Source organism: Cherax quadricarinatus, chromosome 63, assembly GCF_038502225.1.
Source record: "Cherax quadricarinatus isolate ZL_2023a chromosome 63, ASM3850222v1, whole genome shotgun sequence".
In the NCBI taxonomy this organism is placed as follows: domain Eukaryota; kingdom Metazoa; phylum Arthropoda; class Malacostraca; order Decapoda; family Parastacidae; genus Cherax; species Cherax quadricarinatus.
Genome location: NC_091354.1, coordinates 16160058 through 16173947, shown reverse-complemented (window position 1 = coordinate 16173947; position 13890 = coordinate 16160058). Strand labels below are relative to the sequence as shown.

Below are 13890 nucleotides of genomic sequence, written 5' to 3'. Positions count from 1 at the left end.
ATCTGCAATTACTGGGGTGCGGATATCTGCAATTACTGGGGTACGGATATCTGCAATTACTGGGGTGCGGATATCTGCAATTACTGGGGTGCGGATATCTGCAATTACTGGGGTGCGGATATCTGCAATTACTGGGGTACGGATATCTGCAATTACTGGGGTACGGATATCTGCAATTACTGGGGTGCGGATATCTGCAATTACTGGGGTACGGATATCTGCAATTACTGGGGTGCGGATATCTGCAATTACTGGGGTACGGATATCTGCAATTACTTGGGTGCGGATATCTGCAATTACTGGGGTGCGGATATCTGCAATTACTGGGGTACGGATATCTGCAATTACTGGGGTACGGATATCTGCAATTACTGGGGTGCGGATATCTGCAATTACTGGGGTGCGGATATCTGCAATTACTGGGGTACGGATTTCTGCAATTACTGGGGTACGGATATCTGCAATTAATGGGGTACGGATATCTACAATTACTGGGGTGCGGATATCTGCAATTACTGGGGTGCGGATATCTGCAATTACTGGGGTGCGGATATCTGCAATTACTGGGGTGCGGATATCTGCAATTACTGGGGTACGGATATCTGCAATTAATGGGGTACGGATATCTACAATTACTGGGGTGCGGATATCTGCAATTACTGGGGTGCGGATATCTACAATTACTGGGGTACGGATATCTACAATTACTGGGGTGCGGATATCTACAATTACTGGGGTGCGGATATCTACAATTACCGGGGTGCGGATATCTGCAATTACTGGGGTACGGATATCTGCAATTACTGGGGTACGGATATCTACAATTACTGGGGTGCGGATATCTACAATTACTGGGGTACGGATATCTGCAATTACTGGGGTACGGATATCTGCAATTACTGGGGTACGGATATCTGCAATTACTGGGGTACGGATATCTACAATTACTGGGGTACGGATATCTACAATCATTTTTGTTGTTGCAAAGCTTCCATTACTACACATTTTCCTGGTGTAGTATCTGCATGTGTTGGACTCCATGGCTTCTGTGAGCTCCCCTCCCTCTTTTTTAAGTACTATTTGATTCTCTCAACGTTCTTAGTTTCTGGCATTTTGCCATTGGGAGGTTGTCTCCGCCGCCGTCGCCCCCCCCCCTTCTCCTCCTCCGCCGTCACCTTGGCAGCTCATGGCATCATCCTGGCCACCACAATAAACACATGGCATCATCCTGGCCACCACAATAAACACATGGCATCATCCTGGCCACCACAATAAACACAGTAACATCAAGAATCCCTCACCAAGACTACTTTGTTTATCTTTACCTAGCTATATTTACCTAATGTATTTACCTAGCTGAGTGTGGGCACTGAGCTCCAGCTCTTGGGCTTGCAGCTTTACCATCTGTTAACTAGACTAATTTGATTATATGTCATCTGCCTACCTACTCATCTTCCGTCTGATACTCTCAAGGGAGAGTGTTGGTGAAAGGCTCTTGATCTAAGGAATTAAAGCTGTCTTCCCCTTTCTCGGATCAGACCTGACTACTTCCCTTTTCCGAGGCGCTGTATGACCACCAGGGAGTTCTCGCTTCCCCACGAAAAGCAACAATTACAACTATAAAAATAGTAAAATAATAATAATAATAATAATAATAATAATAATAATAATGCCTGTGATTGTAATATACTCGTGACCGGTTTTAAATGTTTTTCTACTCTCGCATCCCGGACTGCCAGGGTATATAATAATAATAATAATAATAATAATAATAATAATAATAATAATAATAATAATAATAATAATAATAATAATAATAATATTCATTTCTGCAAGAACATGTACAAGGTGTACAGACGTAGCTGACATCAAATTAGGTCAATTATGCCCCCAGGATGCGACCCGCATCAGTCGACTAACACCCAACTACCTATTCTACTGATGGGTGAGGATGAACAGCAGGTGTCTTAAGCAAACACATCCTAATGTTTCCACCCGTACTGGGGTTCGACCCCCGGATCTCAGTGCGTGCACTTTCTGCGCTAACAATCGAGCTACGGGACACGCGTATTGCCTGTTCAACGAGGTTATTGCTGTCAGTGGCTCCCTGGCCCGTATATCCAGTTTCCTCGCGAAATTTTCTACACTTGTTCCAGCAGTATTTCTGATAACTGCTAGTAGTAAGTTGAAGTCTTGTCTGATGTTGACACAGAGTTCTCTTATTACCTTATTTGCGCCCTAGTGATACACCTGTGACCGGTTCGAGAGTTTTCATATTCACAGTCAAGTCCTGGACTCGACATGTTTGGTGCTTGCCTGGTCAACTAGGCTATTGCAATTACAGGTCCGCTGGCACATATATCTCACAGCCTGGCTGATCTGGCACTTGCACAGATACTGAGTTTCCTCCTGAAAACTTCTACACTTATTCTTGAAGTATTTCTGATATTTTCTGGTAGTGTGTAATATGGTCTGGGACCCATGATGTTGTGTTATTTTATTGTGCCCATGGAGACCCTGCCTTTTACTGGGTTAATTTGACATTTTCTCCCATTTTTCTCACCCAGGTAGGCCCTTTATTGGGTTAATTTGACATTTCCTCCTACATTTCTAACCCTGGTAGACCTTTTACTGGGTTAATTTGACATTTCCTTCCATATTTCTCACCTAGGTGCGCTATGTTACTAAGTAGATGTGGGACCAGGCCCTCAAATATTTCCTATGCATATATTATCATGCACTTAACTCTTTGCTCCAGAGAGTGCATATTCAAAACTTTTAAGCATTCTCAGTAGTTTGCTTCCTTGGCTCTCTACAGGCTGCAAATGATCTCTATATCTCTACCAATTCCGTTATCTCTATCCTGTATTGTGCCGTCAACACCGAAACAGGACTGCTACAAGAGAGCACCAGCGATCTGAACAGTGTTACCACAGAAAATATTTCTCATTCTGAACATTCTCATTATCCATCAAAACACTGGCTTAGCTTTACATTATTTTCCCTATTATGTTCTGTATATTGAGTTCTTTTAGATTTCCTTATTTTTTTCCATATCTGAGCAACTGGAATCTGTCACCTTTGAACACAATGTTATTTTCTACTGTCCACTGGAAGAGTTTGCTTATATCCTCTTGCTCTTCTACTGAGGATACTTTCATGCTTATTTCCTTATCATTCACAAAAATGATGACATGAAACTGTAGAAAGTTTCTATATATCTGTTATGAGGATGAGAAACGCAAAGGCACGAAGACTGCGCCATTATTTTAATCTTCACTGCCATATCAACCCTTCGTTTTCTCTACTCTTTGTGTTTTGTCAGAAGACTGAATATTCATCTGCCTACTTTTTCCATTATACCTAACGATCTCATTTTTATTTGCTATCACTCCATGACTGCATTTATTAAATGTCTTTTCAAAATCCGTGTGTACCACATTTGTATTTTTATATTTCAATGCCTCTGTAATCGTGTCGTAATGGTTCAGTAGTCGTGACAAGTATGGTCTTCCTGCTGCACATCCATGTTAGTGTGCATTGTAATTTAACGTCTCATCACTCTTTCAAAGATGTATAATGTTAATGCTACTACTTTTTTTTTTTTTTGGTCATCGCTCTGCTGACTCTATGAAATGGAGTTACGTGTTTCTGCCCTTTTCAAGTCTTGTAGTATGTCACCTGCATCTAAGTTCTTTATAAAGTAAGTGCTCGTGCTGGTTATATTTTGCGCTTCTTGATCAACAAGGAACTCCACGGGTGCGACCAGGTGCAGCGTGTGTGGCCATCTTGTCTATTTCTCGAATTCTATTTGATTAGTATTTATATTGGATATATGAATCATAGGGCCAGCCGGCTTACCTTTGATGAGTTCCGAGAGTCTTTCTACTCCCGGAGTCAGGCCATGGGCTAGGCTCGTCTGGTGTTTTCCTGGTCAATCAAGCTGTTACTGCTGGTGGCCCGTTGACCCACATATTCATCACAGCCTGGTTGATCTGGCACCTGGTGAAGATACTTGTTCAGCTTTTTCTTGAAGACTACACTTGTCCCAGAAGTGTTGCAGATATCTTCTGGTAAGATGTTGAATAGGCTCGGGCCATGGATGTTGATACAGTGCTCCCTTAGTGTGCCCACTGAAAAAAAATGTAGCCACCACTCTAGTCCTGTTTAGTGGAATGGACCAACTGTGAGACCATTACCCACTCTAAATGTTGCATCCCAACAAGTGAGAACGTCTCCTTGTATTACCCCAGTGCGAATATTTATTGCGTAAATTCTATACCACCGACGGGGACAATACAATTCTACTGGTGGTTCTTGCATTGGTTTTCACATAAGTGTAGAAATATTTAGGGTTTCTCGTGATTACCCAAACTGCTTTTTGTTCCCTCTCTGCTTCTTCCTATGGTGGTAAGAATTTTCTGATCCATATGGGTAAGTTCACTGGGTTAATTTTACACTTCCATCCACACATTTTACTCCAGTACCTTGTTGTGGGACTAAGCTTTCAGTTAACTACAACAAAAACTTTGAAGATTAAGACATATGTGCAACAGTTGGGTATCTTTATTGCTGAAACGTTTCGCCTACACAGTAGGCTTCTTCAGTCAAATACAGAGGCAGCAGTAGCAGTGAAATAAAGATGTTATCAGTCCATCAGCCTTGGAGAAAAAGAATTTGAGGTAGACAGTCCCTCAGCCTGGAGAAGAGTAAACCTCCTTGCACTTCCATCAACACTCCTAGCCAGGCCTACTCACACCCATCCTGCTCCTTGCACTAACATCAACCACTCCTAGCCAGGCCTACTCCCACCCATCCTGCTCCTTGCACTAACATCAACCACTCCTAGCCAGGCCTACTCCCACCCATCCTGCTCCTTGCACTAACATCAACCACTCCTAGCCAGGCCTACTCCCACCCATCCAGTTCCTTGCACTAACATCAACCACTCCTAGCCAGGCCTACTCCCACCCATCCAGTTCCTTGCACTAACATCAACCACTCCTAGCCAGGCCTACTCCCACCCATTCAGTTCCTTGCAGTAACATCAACCACTCCTAGCCAGGCCTACTCCCACCCATCCAGTTCCTTGCACTAACATCAACCACTCCTAGCCAGGCCTACTCCCACCCATCCAGTTCCTTGCACTAACATCAACCACTCCTAGCCAGGCCTACTCCCACCCATCCAGCTCCTTGCACTAACATCAACCACTCCTAGCCAGGCCTACTCCCACCCATCCAGCTCCTTGCACTAACATCAACCACTCCTAGCCAGGCCTACTCCCACCCATCCAGCTCCTTGCAATAACATCAACCACTCCTAGCCAGGCCTACTCCCACCCATCCAGCTCCTTGCAATAACATCAACCACTCCTAGCCAGGCCTACTCCCACCCATCCAGTTCCTTGCACTAACATCAACCACTCCTAGCCAGGCCTACTCCCACCCATCCAGCTCCTTGCAATAACATCAACCACTCCTAGCCAGGCCTACTCCCACGCATCCAGCTCCTTGCACTAACATCAACCACTCCTAGCCAGGCCTACTCCCACCCATCCAGCTCCTTGCAATAACATCAACCACTCCTAGCCAGGCCTACTCCCACCCATCCAGCTCCTTGCACTAACATCAACCACTCCTAGTCAGGCCTACTCCCACCCATCCAGTTCCTTGCACTAACATCAACCACTCCTAGCCAGGCCTACTCCCACCCATCCAACTAATTGCAATAACATCAACCACTCCTAGCCAGGCCTACTCCCACCCATCCAGCTCCTTGCAATAACATCAACCACTCCTAGCCAGGCCTACTCCCACCCATCCAGCTCCTTGCAATAACATCAACCACTCCTAGCCAGGCCTACTCCCACCCATCCAGCTCCTTGCAATAACAACCACTCCTAGCCAGGCCTACTCCCACCCATCCAGCTCCTTGCAATAACATCAACCACTCCTAGCCAGGCCTACTCCCACCCATCCTGCTCTTTGCACTAACATCAACCACTCCTAGCCAGGCCTACTCCCACCCACTCAGCTCCTTGCAATAACATCAACCACTCCTAGCCAGGCCTACTCCCACCCACTCAGCTCCTTGCACTAACATCAACCACTCCTAGCCAGGCCTACTCCCACCCATCCAGCTCCTTGCAATAACATCAACCACTCCTAGCCAGGCCTACTCCCACCCATCCAGCTCCTTGCAATAACATCAACCACTCCTAGCCAGGCCTACTCCCACCTATCCTGCTCCTTGCACTAACATCAACCACTCCTAGCCAGGCCTACTCCCACCCATCCAGTTCATTGTACTAACATCAACCCCTCCTAGACAGGCCTACTCCCACCCATCCAGTTCCTTGCACTTACATCAACCACTCCTAGCCAGGAATACTCCCACCCATCCAGTTCCTTGCACTAACATCAACCACTCCTAGCCAGGCCTACTCCCACCCATCCAGCTCCTTGCACTAACATCAACCACTCCTAGCCAGGCCTACTCCCACCCATCCAGCTCCTTGCACTAACATCAACCACTCCTAGCCAGGCCTACTCCCACCCATCCAGCTCCTTGCACTAACATCAACCACTCCTAGCCAGGCCTACTCCCACCCATCCAATTCCTTGCACTAACATCAACCACTCCTAGCCAGGCCTACTCCCACCCATCCAGTTCCTTGCACTAACATCAACCACTCCTAGCCAGGCCTACTTCCACCCATCCTTCTCCTTGCACTAACATCAACCACTCCTAGCCAGGCCTACTCCCACCCACTCAGCTCCTTGCACTAACATCAGCCAGTCCTAGCCAGGCCTACTCCCACCCATCCAGTTCCTTGCAATAACATCAACCACTCCTAGCCAGGCCTACTCCCACCCACTCAGCTCCTTGCACTAACATCAACCACTCCTAGCCTGGCCTACTCCCACCCATCCAGCTCCTTGCACTAACATCAACCACTCCTAGCCAGGCCTACTCCCACCCATCCAGTTCCTTGCACTAACATCAACCACTCCTAGCCAGGCCTACTCCCACCCACTCAGCTCCTTGCACTAACATCAACCACTCCTAGCCAGGCCTACTCCCACCCACTCAGCTCTCACCTCCTACATATTAGTAAAGTAATCGAGGTGAACATCAATATTAATTGCATTAAGCTCCTCAACAACATCCCTCCCTGATCAATAAGACACATTTGTAACACTTTGATATCTTCATTACTGACACGCTTCACAAACACAACAAGCTTAGTCAAATACAGGTGAAAACAACACTGGAAGAGGTAAAAGACGGGACACCACGAGTATATCTTTGCTCTTGTAACTATAAATCCCCTCTTTTACACCATAAAAACTATATAACATTACCTTTAATATTTTGCCTTTTTTTTTTCTTGACTTTGAAAACTTCTTGTATACGCCTAGGTACGAAGTCTGCTAAAGACAAAAAAACAGCAACATCCATACTGACCTACATCAGATTCACTTCTCTCAGCTTAGTCATGGATGAGATGTCTCGCTTCTTTAGGTCGCTCTTCAGCTTGTGCCACGCATTTTCTACCGGATTTAAGCCTGGCTATTACCAGGCTGGTAAAAGAAATCGCGACTGTGAATGTCAAATTTCAATTTCAGATTGCCCTCTTGTACCTCGGTATATTGCATCCTATTCATTTTGGTTTTAGGAAGGAAGAACATGTCTGCCCTTCCCTTCACACCACTGAAAGCACCTCACACCATAACACAGTCTGAGTGCTTAAACATTTTCCTCCGAATACTTGGGGTCACACTTGTTGCTACCACAAGAGCGAGGAACTCTTCCTGGCGTACCTAAAGCTGAATTCATTCCTACACATCATCTTTCTACATTGTTTATATTTATTACAAAAGTCCAAGTATTTAGTATTTAGACAAGAGCGATTTTCACAGCTGCGCGCTGCTAGGAAAGACGAAGGTCTTTCTGCAGCCTTTGTGTAGTCCTCTCCGACACGTCTTGCAACAGAGATAGCTGAATTTTTTTTTACTTGACAAAAACTGCTGGGTTCTGGGTCACTGATTAGTCTCTACCGAGATCTTAGGTCGACCAGGGATCTGTTTAGCAACAGGAACCATGGTGGCGGGTAGGTCCATGACCTCTGGAGACGCTTAATATCCGACTCAAATTACCCTGCTCGCCGTGTTATTTTTTTTCTGGAGATGCTCGCTGCATGCAGGACCAACACACGAGTTTTCTCGTCCTTAGCAACGTAGCTCAAAAAAAAAAATAATTTGTGTTTGGATATGTGCACCCCGGCAGAGTTTCCTTCCAAGGCTGAGAACTTCAGAGGTGGTGAGTGTGGCAATACACATGCGATACTAGTGACATTCAGCACTACACCAAAAAAAAAAAAAATCTCACAATGGGGTGAGGGGAAACGAAAAATCCACCAGTAAGTCACCCCCCCCCCACCCCACCAAGATACAACAGGTATCTCCTGCCCCCACACTCCAGCCATGTACACAGCTACCAGATGCACAAAATGTAAACAAACAAAGAGAAAATGGTCTACACTAGCAAAATATCTTGCTCCTTTCGATCCTCGAAAAATCTGGACACAGAGAGCAAGATTTTTTTTTTTTGTGGACATAAGAACATAAGAACATAAGAAAGGAGGAACACTGCATGAGGCCTGTTGGCCCATACTAGGCAGGTCCTTTACAATTCATCCCACTAACAAAACATTTGCCCAACCCAATTTTCAATGCCACCCAAGAAATAAGCTCTGATGTGAAAGTCCCACTCAAATCCAACCCCTCCCACTCATGTACTTATCCAACCTAAATTTGAAACTACCCAAAGTCCTAGCCTCAATAACCCAACTAGGTAGACTGTTCCACTCATCAACTATCCTATTTCCAAACCAATACTTTCCTATGTCCTTTTTAAATCTAAACTTATCTAATTTAAATCCATTACTGTGGGTTCTCTCTTGGAGAGACATCCTCAAGAACTTATTTATATCCCCTTTATTAATACCTATCTTCCACTTATACACTTCGATCAGGTCTCCCCTCATTCTTCGTCTAACAAGTGAATGTAACTTAAGAGTCTTCAATCTTTCTTCATAAGGAAGATTTCTAATGCTATGTATTAATTTAGTCATCCTACGCTGAATGTTTTCTAACGAATTTATGTCCATTCTGTAATATGGAGACCAGAACTGAGCTGCATAATCTAGGTGAGGCCTTACTAATGATGTATAAAGCTGCAGTATGACCTCTGGACTTCTGTTGCTTACACTTCTTGATATAAATCCCAGTAATCTATTTGCCTTATTACGTACGCTTAGGCATTGCTGTCTTGGTTTAAGGTTGCTGCTTACCATAACCCCCAAGTCCTTTTCGCAATCTGTATGGCTAAGTTCTACATTATTTAACTTATAAGTGCTAGGGTTATGGACACTCCCAAGCTACAGAACCTTGCATTTCTCTACATTGAACAGCATCTGCCACTTTTCTGACCAAGAATAGAGTTTGTTTAAATCCTCCTGAAGTTCCATAACATCCACGTTTGAATCAATTATCCTACCTATCTTTGTGTCATCGGCGAATTTGCTCATATCACTAGTAATTCCCTCATCAAGATCATTGATATATATTATAAACAACAACGGGCCCAAGACTGATCCCTGTGGAACGCCACTTGTTACAGATCCCCACTCGGATTTAACCCCATTTATGGACACTCTCTGCTTCCTGTCAGTGAGCCATGACTCGATCCACGAGAGCACTTTTCCCCCAATGCCATGAGCTGCCACTTTCTTTAACAGTCTATGGTGAGGAACTCTATCAAAAGCCTTACTAAAATCTAAGTAAATAATATCAAATTCTTTATCGTGGTCAACAGCCTCAAAAGCTTTACTGAAGAAAGTTAATAAATTAGTTAGACAAGACCGGCCTCTTGTGAATCCATGCTGAGTATCATTAATCAAGCTATGCTTATCGAGATGGCTTCTTATAATCTCAGCTATAATTGACTCTAGTAATTTGCCTACAATTGAGGTCAGGCTTATTGGGCGGTAATTTGACGGTAACGATTTGTCCCCTGTTTTAAAAATAGGAATTACATTAGCCATCTTCCACATATCAGACACTACACCTGTTTGAAGAGATAAATTAAAAATATTAGTTAATGGTTCACAGAGTTCCATTTTGCAACCTTAAGAACCCTTGAAAAACCCTCATCAGGACCCGGCGACTTATTTTGCTTCAGTCTGTCTATCTGCTTCACAACCATTTCACTAGTGACTGTGATGTTACATAATTTATCTTCTTCTAGCCCACTATAAAAATTAATTACTGGAATATTGTTAGTGTCTTCCTGTGTAAAAACTGAGAGAAAATAATTATTAAAAATCGAGCACATTTCATTCTCTTTGTCAGTAAGGTGCCCATACTACTACTACCCTGCACCTCTCCTTCCGACAGTATTTAAGTCTCCGCACTGTCGCTTGATCTTCAGATAGTTCCTGACTATGGAACTGAACTTCTCCAGGCCGAGGGACTGACAACCTCAAATTCTACGACTTTAAGGGTGATGGACTGATTACATCGTCTTCACATCTCTACTGTTCCTGCCTACTTTCTGTATTCGACTGAAGAAGCCTACTGTGTAGGCGAAACGTTTCGGAATAAAGTTGTCTAACTGTTGCATATGTGTCTTACCTAACAACCTGTCGGTATTGTATACCATTTTGATGTTCATCTTGTCAGACACTGCAACACGTGGCATCTTGGTACAGAAAACACCTTGGACAAGCTTTTCAAGTGAGAAGGGTTGGATCTGAGAGGGACATGACCTCTCAGTTGCCTCTCACTACTACTACTACTACTACTACCCTGCACCTCTCCTTCCGACAGTATTTAAGTCTCCGCACTGTCGCTTGATCTTCAGATAGTTCCTGACTATGGAACTGAACTTCTCCAGGCCGAGGGACTGACAACCTCAAATTCTACGACTTTAAGGGTGATGGACTGATTACATCGTCTTCACATCTTGTCGGTATTGTATATCATTTTGATGTTCATCTTGTCAGACACTGCAACACGTGGCATCTTGGTACAGAAAACACCTTGGACAAGCTTTTCAAGTGAGAAGGGTTGGATCTGAGAGGGACATGACCTCTCAGTTGCCTCTCACTACTACTACTACTACTACTACTACTACCCTGCACCTCTCCTTCCGACAGTATTTAAGTCTCCGCACTGTCGCTTGATCTTCAGATAGTTCCTGACTATGGAACTGAACTTCTCCAGGCCGAGGGACTGACAACCTCAAATTCTACGACTTTAAGGGTGATGGACTGATTACATCGTCTTCACATCTCTACTGTTCCTGCCTACTTTCTGTATTCGACTGAAGAAGCCTACTGTGTAGGCGAAACGTTTCGGAATAAAGTTGTCTAACTGTTGCATATGTGTCTTACCTAACAACCTGTCGGTATTGTATACCATTTTGATGTTCATCTTGTCAGACACTGCAACACGTGGCATCTTGGTACAGAAAACACCTTGGACAAGCTTTCAAGTGAGAAGGGTTGGATCTGAGAGGGACCTGACCTCTCAGTTGCCTCTCACTACTACTACTACTACTACTACTAAACTGCACCTCTCCTTCCGACAGTATTTAAGTCTCCGCACTGTCGCTTGATCTTCAGATAGTTCCTGACTATGGAACTGAACTTCTCCAGGCCGAGGGACTGACAACCTCAAATTCTACGACTTTAAGGGTGATGGACTGATTACATCGTCTTCACATCTCTACTGTTCCTGCCTACTTTCTGTATTCGACTGAAGAAGCCTACTGTGTAGGCGAAACGTTTCGGAATAAAGTTGTCTAACTGTTGCATATGTGTCTTACCTAACAACCTGTCGGTATTGTATACCATTTTGATGTTCATCTTGTCAGACACTGCAACACGTGGCATCTTGGTACAGAAAACACCTTGGACAAGCTTTTCAAGTGAGAAGGGTTGGATCTGAGAGGGACATGACCTCTCAGTTGCCTCTCACTACTACTACTACTACTACTACTACTACCCTGCACCTCTCCTTCCGACAGTATTTAAGTCTCCGCACTGTCGCTTGATCTTAAGAAGTGTTCCTTCGATCCCCGTCGGGGAGGGGAACCTATAGTCATCGTACCAGCGCCTGACTTACTCCTTCATGATGCTTGCAAACCGTGTAAGGATCAAACCCAACAGTGGAGTAATAAATGACTCTACTAAACTTGCCCTTGCTGCCGTTGTAAAGACTTGCCTACAGGTTAAATTTACAGCCATCAACTCGACGAAAGACTCATTCATCGTCGTCTGTACCGACGATTATGAAGCCACAAAGCTGATCGCCGACACTTCTATGAAAACCCTCAGAGACCGACAGTTCACCATCTCCCCTTCACCTTTTTTGCTGGCGAAACGTTCCGTTTTCGTCAAACGGCTGGACAAACTCGTCACTTCTTTATCAACTGAGGATCTCAAGACCTCTATCGAGGAACAAAATACCTGGGCGTCGATTGAACATATCACCAAAATCCCCAACGCCTCTACAATGATCAAGCTAACCTTCTCCAACATCGAGATGGCTACTAGAGCACTGTCTGACGGCCTAGCTATCTCCTACTATCATATCCATCCAAGTCACATAGAACCCGAACGTTTCGCCCACATCTCGCCATGCTGGACCTGCTACTCCTATCACCACTCAACGCCTGACTGTCCTCTGAAAGGGAAAAAGTACTGCACAAACTGCGGTAAAGACGGCCATGACTTCAAGGAATGTTCTACTACCACTACCTCTCCTACCTGCCTCAACTGCAAGGGTACTCACCACACCCTTGCAGCAAAATGCCCTCTACGTAAAGAAGTCCTGTCTAAGAAAATCATTGAAGAAACCAAGAAGAACAACCCTAAATCGCCAACATACGCCGCCATTGCAAAAATTCAATCAGATACCACCGAACTCCTTCAAGCTACACAACAATCATCTCCACCCAGCCAGTCCCTCCTTGCTCTTCCTGACGCTGTTCCATCCAAGGTGCTATACTGTATGATGTATGCACACCTTAATAATGCTGCAAACCCTGGCTCATTCAACACGACAATCAATGAACTGTTTCGCCTAAACAACATGCCAAACTTCAACTTTCCAGACTCGCCACCATCACAAGACCTCCTCAAGCTAATTCCAGATATTGTTAACTTCACCTCACCTGGTCCTACTTGTATCTCTGACCAAGACTCTACTCCAGAACCAACACCACCGTCTACTGCCACCTCTCACCACCCACCACCAGCCCAACAAATCACAACCGACCAACACTCCCTGCCTCCTCTCAACACAGTCACAGAAGACGAAATAGTACCAGAACATTATGAACAACCCTCGGACAACGACGAAGTAGTAGTCGAAGAAGAAACCACACGCAACCGTTACCTAAGCCAAGCCTTTAATGGGTCTCTAACCTTCTACACCACCCCCAACCTCCCAACCGAAATGAGCGCAGCTGATATGCTCCACTTAATGAAAGAAGGAGCTGTTAAGTACACCTGCACCAAACCTCACCAAATTCCTTTTGAAAACGCACTATCTTACCTCGTGACGAATCTGAACTGCTCCAACCTCAGAATGCAACTATTCCACATGTCCAAGAGAGACTTCAAAAGACTCAAGAGTGGTTCCATCACCAGCGAAGTGTAGCCAAACACACAACACCCTTCCCAACACCTGACGTCCAAACCAGCTCTTCACCTCGCCTGAAGCATATCAGTCAGCGAGCACTGTCTGCAGTCTGCTCTCTCCTCTATGTCCTCAACATGCCCTCTCTACACTGCCTCGCAGTGCCACGCAGCTGGGT

General features: G+C 44.8%; 1 protein-coding gene across 1 annotated transcript in view; it reads right to left on the bottom strand.

The window, feature by feature from the left end:
• LOC128698156 (uncharacterized) overlaps positions 1 to 13890 on the bottom strand; it is a 542913-nt gene that overhangs the window by 170511 nt on the left and 358512 nt on the right. The window lies entirely within an intron of this gene.